The sequence below is a fragment of the Hemicordylus capensis genome, chromosome 1 (assembly GCF_027244095.1).
Source record: "Hemicordylus capensis ecotype Gifberg chromosome 1, rHemCap1.1.pri, whole genome shotgun sequence".
Lineage (NCBI taxonomy): Eukaryota > Metazoa > Chordata > Lepidosauria > Squamata > Cordylidae > Hemicordylus > Hemicordylus capensis.
In genome coordinates this window covers 179,212,718-179,233,093 of record NC_069657.1, presented here as the reverse complement: position 1 = coordinate 179,233,093, position 20,376 = coordinate 179,212,718, and positions in this window count along the sequence as shown.

Genomic DNA, 20,376 nt, shown 5'->3' with positions numbered 1-20,376 from the left:
CTGAGTCATGATACTTAGCTTTTGTATTTAAGAGCATTAGGGATGTGTGAGCCAGCTTGGCTCAAAGGTTCGCCCTCTAACCAAACCGACAGCCTCCGCTGTCCCCACTGCCACAGCCACCTGTCTAAGGCCCAAAATGGGCCATAGCATGGGGGCTTGGTCATTTGGGAGGCCGGCGGGGGTGGAAGGAGCACCTGCCACCGCCATCCCCTCTGCTGTGGCAGCTTGTTTTTAAAGGCAAACTGTTAAGGGGCACCCCAACATATTAGAACCAGAGGTACCAGCCCAGAAGTATATGGAATTCAGGCCTGTGTCTAGTTCCATTTTATTAAGAAATGAATTATTGCCTGAACTCAGGGTGAATTGACACCCCAGATCTCAACTGGTTTGTGAGGGAAGAGGCGATCCAGCATTGTATTGTGAAATGGATACTCAAGGGAGCACAAAAGCCAGGCCCGAACAATCCAAATGCTAATATGTGACTCACTACCAGATAATGTCTGAGGGAGAGGCCAGAGGCTGATCTCCCCTCTCCTGTTGCAAGAAGTCAGCGTTAATCCTTGCCAATGATTAACTCAATTGCTCTCTATAGAAATTCAACATAGGCAGATGCATACAAAGAAAACACCTATAGACTTTAATTCATACCTTACTAACACTTTAACACCTTTTTGGGGTCAGGCTGGCAAATCTGGGAAGATGCCCATTTGTAGCTCAGAGGTGCAGGTATGCTTTGGGCAATGTCCTCCCCCCGCCCCAAGCGCACAGTTTACAGAAGATGAGATTCAGATCTCTCTGGACTGGCCAATATCCTGAATAATTAAAAGACATTGTCCAGAAGGTAACAGCATTGTCACCCCTTTTTGGGGACCCAGGAAAAGATGAGATTTGAATAGATCAAAGGAAAATACAACTATAAAGAATGAGGCTACTGGATAGAGAGTTAGCAATCTTGTGCCTACATGCAAGACCTGCTCACACGCAATCCCAGAGTTTGCTGCTAAGCCGCGGGGCAACAAGCAGGAACTCTGTCCATGGACAGGAGCTGTCTGCGACTTCTACTGCGCAGTGAGAAGTCAAGACTTCCCCAGCCATGGTGCTCTGACTCTCAGCCATGATCTGAGCAAACTGCAAAAGCTCCTGTCTCCAGCCAAGAGCCTCGCTCCTTCAGCTGAAGAGATCCACCACTCTCAAGTCTCTGGTCCTGGTAATATGCTGCCCCTACAAGCCTTGGATCCCTCCATCTTTTCCCCTCCTTCTCCCCTCCTTTTCCTCTACTAATTCCTGATCTCCCCAAACCATGCCAGCCCTCAGCCTTCCTTACCCCACCTTTTTCCGTCTGTATCTGAATTGTATTAGGCTCTAGGAAGATTTAATACACACACATATGGTAGTTAGGAACACTGGTTGAACATTGGTGCTGGCTAGGATGTTCTGTTTAAAATACTGTTAGTAATATTGATAGAGTGTTCTGCTTTCTGCTCTGCTAGATTGATGTTGTTACTCTTTTATACTCAATAAAGCCCATTGAATCCTTTTTAGGATTGGTTTGATCTCCTTTCTTCCTTGCGCCCAGATCCTACATGGTCACTATATAAAAGGACTTGGTCACTTGGTGACACTATGAGACAGGCCTAATTTTATATGCTAGCTAATGAGCATATTTAGTATATAAACCGGGCCTGCACGGTAACAAAACTACTAAAAGGCTACCTTTTCCCTCCCTCCTGCATTTAGCCCATTACTTCTAAAGGAGAATCCTTGCTGAATTCCCCTTTACAAGTATACCTGTTAAGGCCCTCATGCTGACTTGACTGATGAACAGACCGGGCCCAGGCTGGATCGAGCCAAACCAGGCAATTCAGTTCCATGCACATCTCTAAAGAGCATGCTTCAACCACTAGTGTATAGCACTGAAGCTGATGTGTTATATCAAAACATTTGCAACTCTGGACACCTGTTTTCTGTTTTCTTTTTTTACTAATTAAAAGAGGTCTTTGATTTTTGGATTCTTTGATGAATTTTTGAATTCTCTCATTTGCAGAAAACGATAGGCTGGCTTTCACAATCCACAGGAGGATTGTACAGCCAGGCTTCATGCCCTGTGAGCGCTCCTGAGAAGAGGTCATGTGTGAGCAGAAATTGAGGTGGGAGGAGGGAAAAGTGATCATCTGCTAGCCATGATCTGAGTAAGAGGGCAGTGGACAACCCACATTACGTACCCAGCACTGTATTGAGGGTGGAGGCAAAGCATGCCCCACTCTGTCCTATCCAGCTTGTGTCTAGCAGACAATCACTTCCCCCAACTCTAACCTTGATCTTTGCCAACACATGACTGTTTATCGGGAGTGTGTATGATACTGGGAGCCTGGCTGGATGCTTCTCCTACCCAGCTGTTAGTTGTGAGAACAATCCTTATATATGCTCTGTACTGCATGTATCCTCTGAATTGGAGACTGCTCATCACTTTGTAAATTCTCCAGATTAGTTTTCCTTGTGATACCTTTGAGCCTTTCTCCCTGTCCCTCAAACCTCCTCTGTTAACACCTCACACTCAACCTCCACACATCACTCACAAGTTTCTCTGACAGTCTATGGCCAAGTTTGTCTCTCATCCCAGTCTAAGTGTTATGTAGGTCTCCTGATGTCGGCATGAGAACAAAAGAAGGACACTGCTGGAGCAGACCAAAGGTCCGTCTGTTCAGGCATCTTGTTTCCAACAGCCATCCACAAACTTGGCTACCTCACTGCTCACCCCGACTCCAAATTTTTTATGAACACATAAAAATAGCACCTATCCCAAGACTGATCCTGTAGGTCTCCTTATCACTTCCTCCAATCATGAGAACGGTCCATGAACATGCTGGTTCCTGACAAACCACTCTTATGTTGCTTATTTCTGTCAATTACTGTACATCTCTGATTACCAGATGTTGGGAGCAAGCGAGAGGGGACAGCTGTATCCATCATGCATTGCCTCGGAGTTTTCTAAGAGTCTGTAGATGACCACTGTTGTCCTGAGGAGCAAGGTGACCTCTTAGTCTGATCTAGTAGAGGTAGTTTTAATACGACCATATCAAAACAACAACAACTAATATTTATATACCACTGTTCAACAAAAGTTTCCAAAGTGGTTTACATAGAGAAATAATAAATAAATTATTGGGGGGTGTAATTTTTATCCCCCAGTTAATTAGCAGAGCACTGAAGAAGCTACATACTTCAGTTACAGAGTAGTTTGCAGAGTTTAGTTGTTGCAGCTATTTAGAGAAGACACATGGAGATTCTTGTAGAATAAAATACTAAGTATTAATTGGTGAAGTACACCTTTGGATAGGAAAGACCTAATCCTTAATCTACAGAACTATATAATGAATAGGTTGGGAGAGAGATAGATGTTTCCATCTGCTCTCTAAGAGGAAAGGAAGGGATTCCTGTCTCTCACAGGAAATACCTGAAGAGTCACATCAGGGGCCATGATAGAGTAGAGACAGGTAGAACAGCTAGGGAGACCCTTACTTACTATCTCTACTCCCAGTGCCCCTAGTGGTCATTAGGATGGTTAGTGCAAAAGGTTGATGCACTGGAACTCCAACACAAATATGATGGATCCCTGTCCCCAAAGGGCTCACAATCTAAAAAGAAACATGATATGACACCAACAACAGTCACTGGAAGTACTGTGCTGGGGGTGGATAGGGCCAGTTACTCTCCCCCTGCTAAATGAAGAGAATCACCATGTTTAAAAGGTGCCTCTTTGCCCAGTTAGCAGGGGTCACTTTCAGTCATGGTTAACCTTAAAAATTAAGCGAGGTTATTCACACACGTGAGCAAAATGGGGCTAAGGGAGCCCAGCCTGGTTTTGCACATGTGTATGAACCACTGGTATCAGGCCAATCCTGATGGCTACATGGCGGCAAACCCACCTATTTAGCCAACCTTTAAAATGAGGTTAGGGGGACCAGTGCTCCCTTAACTTCATTTTTAAAAGCCTACTTTCCAGTAGGCTTATGAGATCACCCGTCATTCTCTCTGTGTGTCCATCTGTGTGTTCCCTCCCACCCCCGCATCAACTTTGCAACACCTGGACCAATATGAACCAAAATGGGTACAGTTGTAGGCACACACAGGGACACCTCAATGGCATAGTTTGTGATGATATCATCCACCCCAATCCAAGATGCCCTAATGGCGTGGCGTGTGATCATGTCATCCACTCCCATTCAAGATGGTGGCCACGTGAACATCTGAGGCACAAGCGGGCTAATTTGTGGACTGCCTAATGCATTTGAACCAAATTGGTTACAGTTGTAGTGAGTGACACACAGGGACACCTTAATGGCATAGTTTGTGATGATGTCGTCCACCCTGATTCAAAAAGGCAGGTGTGTAAACCTTTGAGGTGCAAGTGGGTTAACTTGTGAACCGCATAAGTAATTTGAAATAAATTTGCTCCAGCTGTAGGGACACATAGGGACACCTCAACTACATAGTTGGTGATGATGTCATCCACCCTGATTCAAGATGGCAGATGCATACACTTTTGAGGCACAATTGGGCCAACTTGTGAACTGCCTAACTGATTTGAACCAAATTTGATCCACCTGTAGGGGCACATATGGATGCTCAATTTGCATGGTGTATGATGATGTCATCCACTGCAATTCAAAATGGAGGCTGCGTGAACATCTGAGGTGCAAGCAGGCTAATTTGTGGACTGTCTAGCCAATATGAACCAAATTAGGTACAGTAGCAGTGAGTGACATCCAGGGACACCAGTGGCATAGCCTGTGATTATGTCATCCACGCTGATTCAAGATGACAAATGCATAAACTTTTGAGGTGCAAGTGGGCTAACTTATGAACTGCTTAACCAATTTAAACCAAATTTGCTACAGCTGTAGGGGCACATGGGGAAACCCCAGTGCCATGGTTTGTGATGATGTCAACCACTCTGATCCAAGACGGTGGAAGTGTGAATTATTGAGGCACGAATGCACTAACTTGAGGACTGTCTAAACAATTTGGACCAAATTTGGTACAGTTGTAGTGATTGATACACAGGGACACCTCAATGGTGTAGTTTGTAATGATGTCATCCAACCTGATCCAAGATGGCGGATGCGTGAACATTTGAGGTGCAAGTGATATAGCTTGTGGACCTCAATTTGAACCAAATTTAGTCTAGCTGTAGAGAAAGAGTAAGGAAAGTAACCCTCTTCTTCTGCATGTTTAATATCCCCCACAATAGGTTAGGGATGTCCACAAACAGGTTTGGAGGCCCTTTTTTTTGACCTCCAAACTAGTTTGAAAGTCTGGCAGTTCAGCCAGTTCAAAGGTGAGGGGGATAGCTTTAAGCACTGGGGAGGGTGCTCTTATTGGCTCGCTGCATTTCCCCTGCTGGTGCTGTGGTTTTAAATGGTCCCATAGGGAGGCAGCATACCTCCATGCCACCCCGTGTCAGATGCATGTCAGATCAGAATTGCCACCCCGTGTCTGATGCGTGTCAGATCAGAAGTGCCTGGTGCACATGCACTTCCAGATACTTCTGGCTCCCCACCTTCCCCCACCTTTGAACTAGCAGTTGCCAGTTCTGTGCACATCCTTACCATAGGTGGTTAACTTAAATTAAATCACTGATTTCAGTGTGACTGAATCACAAATAACTTTTGCTGAATCAGGGTCAAAATGTTCTTATAGTAATGTTTACAAAAACACATACGCATTCATGAAAGCAAATTTACTTTCAATACGTAACATTATGCTTCTTATTATAGACTTTATTAATAATGGAAGCATTTAATTCTTTGATAGAAAGCATGGAACCACTTTCCAGCATAATGTTTTCTATATTTTGATGGTGTAGATATGTCTCGTTGTCTGTGTGGGTGGGGCAGATAAAACACTCTGAATGTTTGGCTACTGTCTTCCACGCCACACCCAGATTTCAGCCCTATTCTGTTTGTTCTTGTGGTTTTTCTTTTTCTTGCTGCTGCTGCTGCTTATATTCAGCCAGTGGCATAGAAATCTGTTGCAAAAGGTGGGTTGTGTTTCCTTCGGCAACAGGTGCATATATATATTGTTTAGTTTCAAGACACAGCTGACAAAGCAGCTCACATGTCTAATAGTTCGACCATGAAAACCAACCTCCCCTCCCCCGCACCTCCCTCTCCCCCCCTGCACCTCTCTCCCCCTCCCCCGTTCTCCCTCCCCCCCCTCTCACTCACCTTTAGACCAGTGGCTTTCTGCCTTAGAAGAAGCACCAGCTGCACTTGAAACAGCATAGCTGATAAGGCCTTGGCTGTCTCAGTTTCGTAGCTTCACTTTATATTTTGCAGTTTTATGCTGCAAGCCAGTTGAAGATAAACATGTTTTTCTTACATCGCCACTTGCGGCATTCTTCCAAGTTTCATAAAAGGCATCTATTTATTCCGGTTCAGACTTCTAGCTTCTTTTTCTCTCCTTTGCAGCACTTTCTTAAGGTCAAGCCACACTACTTTAAGCATGTTCATGTTGGTGTTGGGGTGTGTGTGGAGGAACATTAAAGTCCTCACACAGCAGAGTATGCTCTGGTGGCAAAGATACTTAGCCCAAGAGACTGAGCCCTTTCTCACAGGCAGTGAGAAAGGGTTACCTGTTTTGCGGGGAAGGAGCCTGAAAGCACTTACCTCCCGCCCAGATCGCCTGCCCAGATGAGCACCGGCTGCTGTGGCTAGCTCCGAGGGTAGGGGTGCCAGGACACGCTGCTCTGTGTCACCCCATGCCCTGAGCTGACATAATGCACCGAGCGAATGAGCAGTGCATTATGGGGATCCCCTTCCCCTCCCCGGGCCTGCCAATTGCGGCTGCAAGCAGCTGCAGCGGACACACAGGCAAATAACGAGGGTTAGGAGAGGTTTGCTCTCCTAACCCCATTTAGAAGGGAGGCTCCGTATGCAGGTTTGCCACCGGAATTGGGCCTGATCCAGCAGTTCACAAACACGTGCAAAACCGGGGTGAGCTCCCTTAGCCCAGTGAATAGCCTCATAATCTGGAGACAGTAGGTTGGGTTCATAAACAAAAAAGGATTTATTAAGAAACTAAACATTACATACTAAGAGAGAGGCACTGAACAACATGCTCAAGTGGGCACTAGTCTTCAACAACTGAACAATTCTAACTGACTCTTAATTGATCAAGACAGACCTATAAATAATCACTGTATAAATATTTGTCACAAATATTTGCCATAAATATTCATTGAATATCCGTCATATTAACATCTCATCATGCCTTTAGTGGCCAGAAGAGGTTACTGTGGTGCTAACAGCAATGCTTTAGAATGCTCACTTCTAACACTTGGAACTGGAGCGCTTGTTTATTTTTGCTTTCTAAATAGCAGCTGTGAGGGTCCTGATCTGGATTGGGAATGAAGAGTGGGCTAGGAGGCTTTAACCTTTTGCCCCCAGCACAATGGTCACCCTCCTATTTGTCTTGGGAGGGATGTTCCCATTTGTACCAATGGAAATTTTCTCACAACCAACTCAGTGTCCAGCAGCTGAAACTGGAAAAAGTTACCCTATAGTTACCCTATACTACAGGGGTTCTCATCTATGGTTCACAAGACCACTGCGGCTGAGGATGATGGAAGTTGTAACCAACATCTGAGGAGCCTAGGTTGAGAATTCATGCCATACTGAGTTTCTCATGTGTTTTTTTTCTAGTATAGCTTTCAACTAGTTTACCCAGACAGCTGATCATGTGGTGAAAATTTTGGACAATGGAAGGAACACAGAAACTAGTTTGAGGGGAGGAGTGATTTTTACTGTTTTCCCCTCCCTCTTTAAAGGACTATTCACTTGCAGGACTGTGTTGCTGCCTCAAAAGCTTTGCGTAAGAGTGCAGATATTTTCTGGAGCTCGCCCACACTTTGAAGTGTGGAGTGCTCTGTTAGAATGGAAACACATTGCAGAGGGTCAAACAATGCATTTTCTACTCTAACAGAGCAGTTCCAGAGAGCAGGCAAGCTCTGGAAAGTCTTTGCACTCTTGCACATAAGCACCCACGCACAGGGGCGTAGTTATAATTGAGCAAAAGGGTTCAAAGAACATGGGCTCCCAGCTCCTGAGGGCCCTTCAGCTCCACTCCTCCCTATTTTCTTCATTATCTCCCTCACTCTGGGGGGCCACCAGAGAGAGGGATGAACACAGGCCCCCTCTCCCCAGCTATGCCCCTGCCCACGCACCCACCAGTGTGGGGTCTAGTGCTACATGTCATTAGATGTTAGGAGTGCCGACAGTATGCTGCTCTGGATGTCAGCCATAATTTGATGATGTTCTCAAGGTGTTCTGTTAATCAGTGATGGCTAGAAACATATTTTAAAATCAGTACTCAGAGTCCCAGGATTATGAACCACCTGCATTTCATTCTTTAAGACTGTCTAAGTGGCTGGGTATTTGCATTTCTAGGCGATATATTAATGTCTTCCCCCTACACATTCATTATCTGGACATTCTCAAAGAAACTTATGCCAAGGTTGGCAGCTCAGGTAGCAATTGTTGGCTCAAGATCATTGTAATTGACCTGGAGTGTTACAGCATTTCTGATGCCAAGTCTTAGAAGACTAAGGGATTATTAGAGCATATTTTAGGTTTCTGCTTAAATGATGTTCTTACTTGGTCACAGAGGACTCTATTTATCCACAATTATCTATGGCCTCAATACCAACCATGGTAGCAAAAGTGATTGACTTTCTGGCAATGTACTATACCAGCTTATCCATTAAAGTTATAATCAGTTATGGAAATCTATTTTTTCTTTCTTTCGGGCAAGCCAACGAGTTGATCAGAGAAGGACGTCTGCAGGGAAGCACTGCCTTGCACCTGAATGATGGTAGCAAAAATGTTTCTGTGCTTATGAAGGTTGCTGCTAAAAACAAATTTTGGAAATTTGCTTGTAGTACTTAGGCAATTACATATCATACATTTCATTCAACTGACCATTAGAGAGAAAGCTTCTGATATTTGCCAAGACCTGGTAGCCATTTGCTATGTATGGCTATGACTATCTTACAGATGTTGTGCTATGATGTTATGTCAGCGGAAGAGATAAGATTGGTCTTATAGGACTGATGCAAAGGCATCATTAATGCCAGTAAAGTCCTGGTATCAGGCTCAACATTGATGTAGCAACAGCCATTGGCACCACTGAACTGAAGCCTTCTCCTTGTTCCTTAGACAAAAAGGTGGACAGCCCAATATGGCTCTGATGAACAAAGGGAAATGGAAGAAAAGGCACTCCTATACAGCATTCAGTAGTGGCCCATACTAACTAGCTGGAGGGGAGGTAAATGAGACAAAGCTGTTCTTGTACTGGCAGCTGCTCTCTCACTGCGTTCTGGCCCCATCCCAGCTGTAATTGAGCCCTGTAGGTTGGTCATCTGCCCAGTTGGGAATGGAAATGCCCATTTGCCTTGTTGTGTTGACTGTTGGATCGGGGTTGGTCAGAACCCAAACAGGCCCCCTGCCCTGCCCTACTTCTGGGACCTTTACTTTTACCAGGGGATAGGCTTCCTCGCTTTTTCTTCCTCCTCTCAGAGCAATCACTGGGCTATCTGCTTGCTTTTCTGATAGAAACTTAAGTTTTAAAAGTCAGATTTAGTTTCCTTTAGCTTTCTTTCTAAGTGCCCCAGGCAATCCAAGAAGCCGCTGGGCTGCTCAAGCACCACGTAGGACAGCTTTTCTTCTAGGACCCTGAGTGGAGTTGGATTTTCAATGGGTTTGTCATATAGTCAACAAATTGAGATCATAGTCATGTTTTCACCTCCTTTCTGAAGATCTTTTCAGAATGTAACAAGTCATTATCTCTACACATGCTGGAACATTCAGAAGACAAATTCAGCATGCTAAAATAAATGAACAAAAACATTTAGCAGCATGCGAATAATCCCAGGAACATATAGTTTTGTTCAGTGGCTGAAGGATGTGGTTCCCTTCCTCAGTTAGGATCATAGAAACATAGGAAGCTGCCATATACTGAGTCAGGCCATTGGTCTATCTTGCTCAGTATTGTTTACACAGACTGGTAGCAGCTTCTCCAAGGTTGCAGGCAGGAATCTCTCTCAACCCTATCTTGGGGATGCAAGGGAGGGAACTTGGAACTTTTTGCTCTTCCCTGAGTAGCTCCATCCCCTGAGGGGAATATCTTACAGTGCACACGTCATCTCCCATTCAAATGCAACCAGGGCAGACCCTGCTTAGCTAGGGGAACAAGTCATGTTTGCTACCACAAGACCAACTTTCCTCACTATAGAAAATGCACTAGCTAGAGGGACTACTTGTTGCACTCTTTGCTTTCCTGTTGTGTATGTTGTTCTTGAAAGTAATATGGAACTCTCAAGAGGGATGCTAGGTGGAAACAACTCATCCATAGATAAAGGTTTGAGTAGTGTTTTAATAAAAGTTACATGGACATGCTTGGTGCAAAATGATAAATGATAAATTGTAAAGCACTTGTACATAAAACAACAAAACAACAACACCTTATGCAAGAAATTTCACACCACCAGTTATGTGACCTTTATTGAATTAGTGTGACCTTTATTGAAAAAAACCTATTTTGTTTTTAGACAATGCATACACAGAACAGTAGGCATAATCTTAGAATTAGATTTCCCTCTTGTGTGAGAAAGTTTCTGCCTTTCATCATGATCTTTGTAATTAAAAATAATTACATTTTAAATTTAAAAAATCCTTCCTGATTAATTGGTGACCCTTTTTAATCAATCAAAAGAGTTTTCATCAATAATCTGAGTAATTGACTAAAAATTGCATCCCTATTAAATATAATAGCAAGCTTTGACATGTCACAATGGAGACTTTAATATTCAGAGGCCAGTATTCAGAAATGGAAACATAGATTTTAAAGCACATCATCTTCCATTATCAATCCCCAGAGCCAGCCAGTCTCCCAGTTAAGATGATTTACATTTTCTGTGGCTTCCGTAGAAAGCAGACCAACCTATCAATGTTTTCCTTTCTTAATTACTTCCAGTCTTATTAATATAAAGATAAGCTTTGCTTTTAGAATTCAGGGAAAAGCTTCTTTCTGAATAATACAATTGAAGCAACACTCATGAATAGAAGAAAATATTTCTTTCTGCAAGGGAATATGGTCAAAATACTTAAGACAAAAACCCCTTTTGGACATACATTTAGATGGTAGGTATCACAGGTGCAGGGATCTATCTATGTGTCTTCTGGAACTTTGTTAAATGACATCTAGATTGATGGTGCTGTATAAATCATAATCATAATCCTAACCCTTCAAGCAGTACTTTAGATCTCTTCCATGTTTTAATCAATCATGTTTAAAATTGTAAATAGAACTAAAACATAGAGGCGAGTCTCACAATCGGTGAGACCTGCCGTAAGGGGCTTAGCCTGCTCTCCCCGCAGACAATCAAGGCTGCAGCCCTGGGCAGCCGGATCAGCCGCCCACATGACTGCCGGCTCTGTTACGGAGCCGGCAGGGGCTGTGGGGGTTGGGGGCCGCGCTGCCCCCAGGAGTTCCAGGATGCCCCGTGCAAGTGTGCAGGGCATGCTGGAGAGGCCCCTGAGCCTGGAAGGCTGCTTGCAGTCTCCTGATGGGAGCCTCCTTGTGTTTTGCACAGAGCCGCAGTGTGGCAATACACAATTGGAAAACCTGGGTTAGCGGAGCGCTTGCTCTGCTAAGCTGAGCTAAAGGGAGGGGTATTTAAGCGGGTTGCCTACTTTGGGGAGACCGGGCTTGCCTGCAAGCCCAGTGGTTTCCACACTCCGTGGAAAGTGGACTAAGCTCCCTTAGCCCGCTTTCCACTGATCGTGAGAATCGCCTCATAATGAAATAATTATCAGCCTAATCTTATGCATCTTTACTTAGAAGTAAATTAGGTAAATGTACTTAGTATTGCAGCCTTACAACATAAATCTATGGGTGGGTTAACATAATGCAGAAATTGAGGTTCCCTCAGCCCACGAAAGGGAGGGAAACTGATGTTGACAAAACAGACAATCACATATCATATATCTTGGTTTGTTGGAAGTAACTGAGTTAAGCCACAGATGTGCCTTCTGGCAGGGCCTCCTGGATGCCATCCCAGCCTGCCTTGCACTGGCTGATGGCAAAGGGGAAGGGTTCACCTGGAATTAACCAGAAGTTTATGAAGAGTGTGGGTTCAGACATAATGCACACCTCAGAGGGAAGAGCACTTGGTTCGGTAAGCCAGCTTCAGATCTTGGTTACACATCTCAATTTGAGGCCTGAGTGAACCTGCCTTCACGTGGGTTCCTGCCTCAGCATGGGTTCAGTCACAAACATGTTGGCTTGACATTGTGGCCAGCTTCAGAGGGACACTAACACCAATTAACACTAAATGGAGTTAAAATATAAAACTTCAATTCGTGCCGCAGACGTTCACCAAACTATGGCCCGCAAAACCTCCAGTTCCAGGATGTCCCAGCAAGCTCCGCAGCCTGGCTGTAGGTAAAGCGTAACCACATCAGCCAAATGGCTGTGATTGGCCACGATCTCAAAGGGGGCATGTCCTTCGTGCTCTGCTAGCTTCCTCGGGTAGATGGCAGCTTAACCCTTTCCTCACTCTGCTCCTAGCGATGTTGTCCTAATTAATTTTCTGCAAAGCAGTGGATCATGGGACTAATACTTGGCAGTAGAGGGGCACATCCTCCAGCAGGGAGTATGGTGCTGGGGCAGACTGCATATGAGTCCAGGGCTGCTTCCTCCACAAAGTGCAGAGTGGAGGTGAGTGGAAAGGGCTGGTGCTGAACATAGCATGCAAGGTCCCCTCCTGGTTTTCTGCAAAGCAGTTAATTTTTCCTCTCCTCTTTCCCCCATCTTCCTCTGTCTGTTTTGTTTGGTTTTTTTAAGGAGACATAGAAGCATAGCAGCAGAGAGCACCGTTCCATGCAGTCCTTTCCCCCACCCCCTTTTGTCCCTCTGCTTTGTTTACTACTAGGCAGTAAACGTCTTTCTCTCTTTTCCTCTTACTCCATTTCACGATGCCTCTGTGGATGCATGCTCACTCAGCCCTTCTGGGCATGGGGAGAAGCGGGGTGACAGCCTCAACGCTGTGTGAAGTCCCTCCTCTCATCCTCTGAGTGGTGGTAGCAGCAGCACCACCACCACCAGCAGCAGCGAGCAAGCAATGGAGCAGAGCAGTCCAGGGCAGGGAGAGAGAGAACTGTTCCTCTTACTTAAGAGGAAGCCCATTGAACTAAATCATTTTACTTCTGAGTAATCCCTGCAAGCCTGCGAGCCTCTAAACTCAGAAAAACAGCTACTATTTCATGATGCACATACATCTTAAGCCTGAAATGTCAGGATAAGATCCGAAGCAGGCTGTGGCTGTGTGAAGGGCACCCTGGGCAGTGACTGGGAGGAAGGCGGGCGTCATGAAATAGTAGCTGTTTTTCTTGAGAACAGTTTGCAGGCTTGCTGGGATGACTCAGAAGTAAATGATTTAGTTCAATGGGCTTCTTCTTAAGTAAGAGTGCATAGGATTGCCGTTGTAGAAGTGTGGCTTGCTTTTAGAGGTGTGTGTGTCAGCTCTGCACTTCTAATTGGAAGAATCACAACAGATATAGAAATCACGATTTTACTTTACTGGGAAATAAAAGACTTTACAGCACCATGCAGCAGGAATTAGTAGGAGGTTTGTATCTCTTTAAATTTCACGGCACACGTCGCTGTTGCCAGACAGAACAGGGAAGAGAGGGAAGATGTAGGGGGGTGGGGTTGAATCTCTGAGAGGCGACTACTGTCAGAAAGAGGCACTTAACAGTGGTTATGGGCAAGTTAGCCTTCGGGTGTAACTCTTCAGTGACAAAACTGCAGTTCCCTGCAGCGAACCTTAAAGAAAACCATAGGACCCAATTGGAGTTTTTCGGAGAAAACTGGTGTTAACTTTTGAGGCTTAACAAAAGTTTGGGCATACTACAGTTAAAACCTCTGCAGCTTTAACTGCAGTTAAAGTGTGTGTGTGAATCGGCCTTATGTGTGAAGCCATTGTGTATTTACTCCCTCCGCACATGCTTGGCATGAAGAAAGACCCAGGTTCAGTCCTTGCCAACTCCCGGTATGGCTCAAACCCTGAAGAGCCACTGCCAATACTGAGTTAGATGGACCTCTAATCTGATTCAGCTGTGTAAGGTGGCCTTCTGTGTTCTATTTCTGAGCCAGATTAAAAAGAAAAAGAAAGTCAACAGAAACAGCACTAGGGCTAGATTTAGGGACAGGCAGACCTGAGGACTAGGCTGGGCACTTGGGTTACTCTTAAAATGTAATTTAAAAAATAAGATTGGAAACTAAGTGCTGCTTCCACTGAGGTGCACAATATTTATTTATTTAAACCTGGCCTAAATGTTTGTTTCTGGCTCATTTCATTTTGCCTGCTGAATTCTGAATGCTGGGGAGAAACAAGAGGAAACTATCATCACACTCATGCCCTACTTGTGAGCTTCCTGGTGGGTTGGCTGGTTGGCTTTTTGGAATCATAATACTGGATTAAATGGGCCTTGGTTTGATCCAGCAAAGCAGTTCTTATGTCCTCATATTCCCTGTAGCAACCGGAAAAGGTGGGTGTCACAATGCTTTGTTAAATATTCAATAGGCTTCTGTTTTTAACTTAGCCACATGGCTATGACTCAAAGGAAGCATGCCAATAACTAGTTGTAATGTCTCACACACTCTCACATTCACACCACCCATTTGTGAAAGTGATCGCCATGTGATAATTTGCATCTTCATGTGGCCTAAAGCTCTTTGCCAAACTCCGTCCAAAAAACGTCATGCCTTAGGATTTCTTGTTAAGGTATCCAACCGCTGCACATGTTTGATGGCTGCATGGCGTATGCTGGTTCCTGTTGCACTCAGATTCTTTTCCTCTCCAACTAAAATGGAGAGGTCCAAATATGCAGCCATAGATAGTAATTGGTTGTCTATTTACATGGCTTGGTTTAAATTGCAACATTCCTGGGCACACTAGATACCAACTTGGAGTGAAGAGTCTTCTAAACTATTTAAATATGAAAATGTTATCATGAACATTGTTGATGGTCAGTATTTCAAGTCAAACATAAGCACCTGACAGATAGAGTGACAAATATAGAAATGAGCAGGAGAATGTTTCTCCTTCACATGCAAAGTAGTGCTGAAGTGCTGAGAACAATCCATACTCAATAGAGCCAAATGCTATATGCATACTTATATGTATGTTGACTTCCCAAAGTTAATTCAACTGCTAAATTTACACCCAGCTTCTAAAGATATTGAAATGGAAGTCATTTCTTCAATTTGGAAATACTGGATCTTATAACTTACCATATTGAAATCTGTTTTCCACCTAGCACAGGCTAATCATAACTGTTACAAAGTGCAGACTGTGGGGATCTTACATCATCATCATCATCACATTTATATCCCGCTTTTCCTCCAAGGAGCCTAGAGCGGTGTAGTACATACTTGTGTTTTCTCCTCACAACAACCCTGTGAAGTAGGTTAGGCTGAGAGAGACACGACTGGCCCAGAGTCACCCAGCTAGTATCATGGCTGAACGGGGATTTGAACTCGGGTCTCCTCGGTCCTAGTCCTGCACTCTAACCACTGCACCACGCTGGCTCTCTGGCATCTGTGGGGATTTTCTCTCCTCTCTCTCCCACATTAACACATCCAGTTTGAAAGAGAATTCTGGAACATTCTCTTTGCCTGCTCATGACTTTTGGCATCTTATTCCCCCCTATTTTATCCAACTCTGGCTTTTGAATTTTTTCTAATGGGCCAATACAGCTATGATTTTTAGGCATGATCCTTGTCTGTTTTGTCTCCATGTGGCAAATAGCAGCTTTGGGAGTGAAATTCAGCTGGGAAAATGACTGGGGTAAAAGGCTTACCCCACTGATCTCCCACTATCTTGCCTTATTTGATGTTAAGCAGACACATTTAGGATTTGATAAATAACATAACCTTTTCATTAGGAGTTCTAGACTTTTCTCCTCTTCTATACCCACATCAGTTTACAGAACATAAACTTATGATAACTTTATAGTGTCATATCTAATAAGTGTCACAATAGTGATAATAAAAAAAATTACGACTAATACAAAATAATGATTTTTTAAAAACCTGCTATAGCTATTATCCATTCACAAGAAAATGACGCAACTGAGCAATTAATTTTTCAATTATGGTGAATGGAATTAATCAAAGCACAACATGCCATGCTTTCTTCTTTTCTTAGCTTCTTCTTTCCTTTTTTTGTCTAGCATGACAGGGAGAAGGATATCCGTTTGGATTCAGAATGGACAAAGAGAGAAATAAAATTAGAAATATAAACTATGCATTCATTCAAATTAATTCACTTAGGGTTAGGTGTCTCCAGTATTTTCCAGTGTTCTGCAGCTAGTTTTAACTGCTCCAAAGGGCTGTGCAGATATTATCCACTTGCATAGCAAGGATGTGAAGCAAGCTTTTCTGAAGGCAGCACACCACATGTACCTAGGGGCTTTTAGGATGCCAACGATTAAATAGTCAAAAAGAATTAGCCATACAATATCTTCAATGTTTATTAGATGTGCAGCACGTATTTACTCAGAATTAAAGTAAAGAAGTAAAGAAGAAGTAAAGCATGCACGGAGGTCACACAAATTGCCTCTGTGCATGCATAGAGGCTGGAACCGGGCTGCACTGGAGCACTGGGCCCAGTCCAGAGAGTTTGGAGGAGCTGTGCCACCACACCGCCACCTCCAACTACAGATGCCCTCTCACCGCCACTATTAGGATTATTTTAAAAGTAGGTAGGGTCCGCCACCCCTGCTCCCCCAGTGCATGCAGGCCTCACTGGATTCCCCTTTACAAGCATTCCCCTTCACTCGAGCCAAATCCAACTGGTTCAGCCCTGTTTGACACTTGGACTAAACTAGGGGCTGGTTCAACTTGAACCAGCTTGCGGTCCAGAGGTCTGGTTCAAGTTCAGCTCAAGCTTGAACTAAACCACCAGAACTGGTTCCTTGCACACCTTTAATCTCTGAATCTGGTTTTCTTTGGCCCTCACATGTGATTACTTAGTTCATCTGAACAAAGTCCCTCCCCTGACTCTGAGCTAAATCTCCACTCTGTCTTAACTACCTTCTTTCCACATAACCCAAGTAGTAGTTGGTGCAGACTTCATCCACACCACATAATATTTTCCTATTTAGACAACCTATTGTGTACTTCTGCTTTGGAGCTTAAGTGCTTCATAGTTCCATCAGTGTTTGAGGATGCGGGACTAGACTCTCCCCTATTAGAACAAAGTGCTAGACCAGGGGTCAGCAATCTATGCTACCCATGCCAAAAGTGGGACCAAAATTATTTTGAGTGACATTCACACTGTGCTGCTGGGTGCTGTTGTGAAGATTGGTCCTGCTCTTTTGCTCCACTGCTTTTCCTCTGTCACCATCTCCTCTGTCTTCTTCGCCTCTACTGCCAATGTGCTCTAAATCCCTGATAATAGCAACAGGGGAGTTACAGCACATCAGTGGTGGTAGTGGAGGAGGAAGAGAAGTGGCACAGGAAGTAGTAACAAAGATCTGAGACCCTTCCTCCTCCTCCTCCAGTTCTGGGAGCAGCAACTGCTGCTATGGCCACCCACTCTGGCCTTGTGCACGCAGGCCTTAGAATCATTTGATGTGGAACAGTGCATTGTGTTTGACGGTGTGCATGCTGTCTGTCACAATTTGTTTCCACTGGCATGTGGAGACTTAAATTAGAGTGAATAAATGAAGATTTGGCATACTACTTCTGAACAGTTGCCAACCCCTTGCTAGAAAATCTAGACTAGTAAAGTTTAAGTAGGTCCAAACCAGGTAGAGTTCTCTTCATCCCATGTGTTGTAACAGTTGGACATATGGCTTAGAGAGAAACACACAGGTTCTAGCTTGACATTGCAGAAGCCTAAGTCCATTTATGGTATCTAGCTTGCAAGTGAAGTGTTTAATCACTCACTGCAGAAGATATCTGTTTATGAGATTATAGGCAAGACAGGTGCCTGTATTCTTCATTCAGGTGCTTGACTCCTGAGGCATTAATACTCCACCCATTCATTCATAGGGAGTGTCACCTTCAGGAGCAGTAATATTCAAATGTTCCACAATAAGTTCCCTATGATGTATTCCATTCATTTTAATTAGGAGCTTTTTGACTCACACCTGCAGGAATTCCAGAATTCTTGAAATATGAGAGTCATGCACACATGGGTTTCTTTTTTAAAATCTTGGTTTGGATTGTTCAGGGATCAAAGAAAAGTGGAGAATCTCACACACGAGAAGACATCCCGATGCTTCAGAGAAATTGGGATAGTCTTAGGCCACCTAATGGCACAGCAGGGAAGTAACCTGCCTAGAGAGCAGGAGGCTGTTGGTTTGAATCTCCGCTGGTGTGTTTCCCAGAATATAGGAAACTCCTATATCGGGCAGCAATGATACAGGAAGGTGTTGAAAGGCATCATCATCTCATACTGCACAGGAGGTGGCAATGGTAAACCCCTCCTGTATTCTGCCAAGAAAACCACATGGCTCTGAGGTCAGCAGGAGTCGACGCCAACTCGACAGCACAACCTTTCCTTTCCTATGGGTATCTTTATCAGCTGCAGTGGCACAGTGAGGAAGCAGCTTGCCTAGAGTGCAAGGGGCTGTTAGTTCAAATCCCTGTCAGTGTGCTTTCCACTAGTAAATGCTGTGCCTAGTAAATACATTTGTAGTCACCTATATTGGGCAGCAGTAATATAGGGAGCTGCTGAAAGGCATCATCTCATACTGCACGGGAGGAGCCAGTGGTAAACCACTCGTGTATTCTACTAAGAAAAACACGTGGAATGTGATCACTAGGAGTTGACACTGACTCGACAGCAAAATGGGTATCTTTTTTGGGATAGGCTATGGGTATCTTTATTCATCTGTTTATACACAGCCTTTTGGTGAAATGGTCCTCAGAGCAATAGTTAAAAGAGCAAATAATCAATAGCTAACATCTTGACTACCAAAGCACTTGACTTCAGAGATGTGGGGATGTGATTGGAGCTCATGCACAGCTCCTTCAGTCCCTCTATGCATGTGCTGTTGCACAAGCGTTAGAAACATCCCTGCTCTACTGGCACTCTGGAAGAGAGGAAACACACTGCTAAGGATCAGCAACATGTTTCCACACTTTCAGAATGCCAACAGAGTGGGAAGAGTGGGAATGTTTCCATTACTGTGTGCGCACAATAACTGGAGGAGTTGCATGCAAGCTTCGGTTATGTCCTTGCCATCCTCTTTACATGTGTGCTTCAGTAGACAGGATATTAAAGTAAAATAAAGTTATGCCGTCAAGTCCATGTCGACTCCTGGTGACCACAGAGCCATCTGGTTTTTCTTTGGTAGAATACAGGAGGGGTTTACCATTGCCATCTCCCACGCAGTGTGAGATGATGCCTTTCAGCATCTTCCTATATCGCTGCTGCCTGATATAGGTGTTCCCGATAGTCTGGGAAACATTCCAGCGGGGATTCGAACCGGCAACTTCTTGCACCCTAGGCAAGTCATTTCCCCACTGTGCCATGGATGTTAGCCAATATAATTTAAAAGCAATTGCTAAATCTTTAATAACATACATCATTAGAAATATATGTGTCAGGAAGTTTCTGGATATCATTTAAGTATTACAAATCTGTAGTGAGTATTTAAATGCTTTTTCTAATTCAGAACCACTCACTGCTTCCTACATGTGTGAGGCTGGAACAGCCTAGCTAGCATTCTTCCTCTAGGCAGGTCACTTTGATCCCTCCACTTTAGGCTGAGCAGGGATGTACCGTACATATCTTGCACAGAAAGCCCACTGTGGATCTGCAATGGTCTCTTTTTGGACAGATGTAAAAACTTCCTACTGAAACAAACCTAGGGGAAAACTGGTTCTTCCTGTTTCCAGCAGATTCCACTTTTGCAGAGCACTGATATTCCCTTGTGGCAATACTGAAGCCCTCTCCTTCCAATCTACAGCAAAATTTTAATAATAAAAATAATTTTACATTTTAACAAGGCACCAGATAGTACACATTTTGGTGCCTTGTTTTGATGACACTTTAAAGTCTACATTTTAAAAAGGCACCGAATAAACATTTAAATCAGGGCTGCTTAACTTTGGCCTTCCTGCAGATGTTGGCCTACAACTCCCATAACCCTTGGCTATTGGCCACTGTGCTGGGGATTATGGGAGTTGTAGTCCAAAAGCAGCTGCAGGGGACTAAGTTGAGCAGTAGTGGTGTGCACGAACCGGTCCGGAGGCCATGTTGGAGGCCTCCGAACCGGTTCGGAAAAGGACCAGTCTGGC